Consider the following 4,071-nt stretch of genomic DNA (forward strand, 5'->3'; position numbering starts at 1 on the left):
TTCTTTCTCATATATAGATATTTATTCGCTTAAATAACAGGCAGGTAACTCTTTAATATATTCAATAGTCTTTGTTTTTTTTTTCCTTTTTTTTGGTCTTTTTCATTTCAGCACAGTTAAGGCTGCATTTTCTGTCTGCAGAACAGCGCTGCATTGTGCAAGAAGGGGGACCATTCCACACACAATATTTACAACAGTATGTATAATGAATAATGTAAAACCTTAAGTTCTTCCCATCATAACATGGCAGTACAGTAAATACTCGTAGCAGATCTAAAAGAGCAGCCTAAACAATGCATGGATGCATTGCACTTCTGCAGTCTCTAGCTCTGCATCACATTCCAGGTTCTCCATCCTCCCTGGGTCCCCACTTTGTCCAGTCCTTTAGATCATAATGAGGTACATTTGTATCTCCTGTTCTCTATTTACAGAGTTGTGTCTCTGGTCTTAAGAGACTATAAGAATCTCCACACCTCTGCACACTTCAGGGGCTGTTCAGTGGACAGAAAACACAGCCCTCAGAATACGCTCAGGAGAATGTGCAACTGTCTTTTTCCATCAGTGGGAGCACCGGTGGAGAAAATAAACAACAACAACAACAATGTTAATAATAATAATAATAATGATAATAATAATAATTAGAATATACAAGTGCTTCCATTTTGTTGTTCCTCTCTTTACAAAAGCAATAGGATTAAAAGAAAGAAACAAAAATCAAAAATTAAAGTGTAACAGGAACATAGTACCTGTAAATCAAAGAATGCACATGTGCACATTTGGGCGGTCTGTACAGTAGTGATGCAGTTGTACAATTTATAATTTTGATAAATATAATATATTCTTTTTCACATTGTGTTTTGCCTTCTGTGAAACTGTCTCACAACATCATGATGTAACGTGGCTGGACGGAAGGACAGAGATGGCTGGAACTGGACAGTCAAATTTACAACACTGTAGGTTATTCACCTGTTGTTCGCTGTGTTATGTATACGTGTGTGCGTCCGTATTTTTCAATACCGCAGAAAGCATTAAGAGCTGTGCTAAGAGGTGCTGAAATAGAATAAACTTGGAAAGGATATGAGTGTGTGTGTGTATATGTATGTGTGTGTGAGAGAGGAAGAGAACAGATGTGGAGAGATCATAGCACACAGTAGTGACAGTAGCCTAAATGATTCATCAACACATAAAGAGTGACATTAATGATACCAAAATGCATGCTTCAAAACAGACAGACCAATACAATGTCACCACCCGTCCGCTTTAACAGGTCAGGTCAGGGTGGTGGCGATGATGATGAGCATTCAAGAAGACAGAGTTCTGTACAGGTAAGAGTGTTCCCAGAGAGCCCAGCGTGCATCCTGAAACAGAACTAGCACAACAGACATATTCTCTCACTGTGTTTGCAAGTGTTGTCATCTCTGTTTCTAATTCTAAGTCTGGGTACAGGTGTTGACATGGCAGTCTGTTGCATATTGTCTGCCCTTGCCTTTCTCTGGCGGTGAGACCAGTTGCTAACTCAGGCCAACAGAGGAGGGTAGGGGAGGACAAAAGAGAGAGGGGTGGGGGTAGGGAGGGGTAACAGGTTTGCATTGCGGTCACGCTCCTAGGCAACATGAAATCAGTGCTTCACCCACACTTAGTGCAACATGGGATACAGGAGAGCACTCTCACACCCAGTCTGGAATGTGATGCGGTCGTTTGGAATGTATGTTCCATGGAATGTTGAGGTGGACAATGTGATGGACACTGCACCGGTCGTCACATGGTGGGCTATCCAAATGTTTTGGTTTTTTTTTTAAAATCATTGAATTTAATTTTATGTTGCTGGAGCGCTCTCATGCAGTGTGTTGTGACCGTAGACACTGGACAACTTCAACATAATATGTCTTAAAGGAATAATTAAACATTAGCATATGCACATATTTGCTTTCTTGCAGAATTTAATGTCAACATTGATACCACTCTCATATCTGCCCGCTTAATGTGAAGCTGAAGCCAGTAGCTGCATAGCCTAGTGTAAAAAACTGGAAACAGGGGGAAACAGCTAGCCTCACTATATCTGAAACTAACAAAAATCCTTCTACCAGCATCTCTAAAGCGCACTAATTAACATTTTAAATTTCATTTGTTTGATCCACACAAAAACCAAAGAATAAAACATGGATTTATTTGGGGCCAAACTCTTATGTTAAGACTCCAAGGAAGTCACTGAGCCCTGACTTCCAGTTGCTAACTTTCCATTAAAGCGTTCTTACATGTGGTTTTCAGGGTTTCTGCAGGGGTCACCAAGTTAAATTTAAGACTGTTTAATACTACTACCACATAGAACAATTTAATACCCATTTCACCATAATACTGGCCAAATTATTATGATGAGAAGGTATTTTGTATTATGATGAGAAACCAGTATAATGAGAAACATGACAATATAGCCCACAATTATTTATATTACATCACATTTTTTATATATAATAATTCCTGACGGCTTATTTAATGCATGTGAATTGGATCCATATAAGCAGCATCAAAGGGATGGTTGCATCTTTCAAATAATAATAAATCAGCTATAAAGTGTTGGCAAGCGTTTTATTTTTTACTTTTGAGAGAACCAGGCTGAATGTTTGCCCCTGTTTCCAGTCTTTATGCTAAGCTAACATGCTGGTGGTAACTTCATATTTGGCATACATGAAATTTTCAAGAAGTGTATCTTACAAACTGTTCCTGTATCAGAACTGACTATCAGAATTGACTAATTGTACATCATGATGATGGGGAATGCACAGTATTTGACACAAGGACACAACACATAAGCTCTCAGTGTTTGTACCTGATAGATCTGAGTGGGCTTTGGGCCTAAAGCTAGAAGTGAACACTGACATTAGACATGGGCCTGATTGCTCCGGTGGTTGTTTGCTTTTCAACATCAAACAGTATATATTTTTTTTCCTCTGTAAAAACAACTAGATTGAACATCCAACAGATGAAATGAAACAATCTCATTGTCCACAATACTCATGGAGAGGGCACTGGTTCACAATGGAGACGACCCAATGGCACGTGAGCAGGAGCGGGTTTGAGGTGAGTGTATGTTACTCTTAAAGGGCCATCGCCTGTGCATTGTGTTTGATGGCATTTAAAGGGTTAATGCTTCACAAGCATTCAGCTTTTTTCCCAAAAAAAAAAAAGCTGACTGACACACACATACACCCACCCACCCAAACACTCTCTCACATGCACACACACACACACACACACAAACAGATGAAAGACCAGAATGGATGAGGTGAGTGATCAACAGAAATAACACAATAGACTGAGGAACAGCAAGAGAGACGATAATGGGACATGTAACAGAAATGAAGAGACTGGAAGAGGTTGTCATCCAGCTTCATCACCCATGAGGTGACGTCCATAGATATTACCCATACCGACTCGTCAGTTTGTCAACATGGCACGAGGCTGCAACTAATGTATGTATACGTGTATACATCATAATTAATGTGAGATCCCACACACTGCATCATCTCTTAGCAAGGTCGACAGTATTACAGATAACAGGTCATGTGGATTCAAAGACTGGGCAGGTTGGGCTGGAGAAAGAACAGTGATGTACATTAAGGGTTCTGTGTTGTCGCTTCCCAAACATTTCACACACACACACACACACCCACACAAGCACGTGTGTGTGTGTGTGTGTGTGTGTATGCAAATATGCAAGTGTGTATTCCCTCCTCATTTAGTTTTTTGCAGCCATTCTATTTACTATTATATTTAAATTAACAGTATATTTGTTTGCAATTTGTGTTTCTCTTATGTTTTTGTTTTTTTCAGAGGAGACAAGACAATACACTTACACACACTGAAAGAGAAAGAGGGCTGAAAGAAAAGAAATGCAATATTCCAGAGGGAGAGGGGGGAAAAAAACAAATAAGCCAATGTAACAATGTAAAAGAAAGAAATGAATGAGCACCATTATGTTGAGAAATAAAAGAATCAGGGGATGGAACTGACTAAAGTCTAGTTAAAGCTTTAACAAAGCATTTTACTTATATCGCAAGCAAAGTGGTGATT

The 4,071-nt window shown here is 39.4% G+C and overlaps 1 protein-coding gene across 4 annotated transcripts in view; it reads right to left on the reverse strand.

Moving 5' to 3' along the window:
• Nucleotides 1-4,071, reverse strand: part of atp2b3b (ATPase plasma membrane Ca2+ transporting 3b) — a 56,099-nt gene continuing 52,028 nt past the window's right edge. For all 4 annotated transcript variants that reach the window (XM_046396675.1, XM_046396676.1, XM_046396680.1 and 1 more), the window contains one exon: nt 1-4,071. This exon is cut by the window's right edge and continues 1,105 nt beyond it. The gene's annotated coding sequence lies outside the window, so the exon portion shown is untranslated.

This window comes from Scatophagus argus, chromosome 8 (assembly GCF_020382885.2).
Source record: "Scatophagus argus isolate fScaArg1 chromosome 8, fScaArg1.pri, whole genome shotgun sequence".
NCBI classification, from domain to species: domain Eukaryota; kingdom Metazoa; phylum Chordata; class Actinopteri; family Scatophagidae; genus Scatophagus; species Scatophagus argus.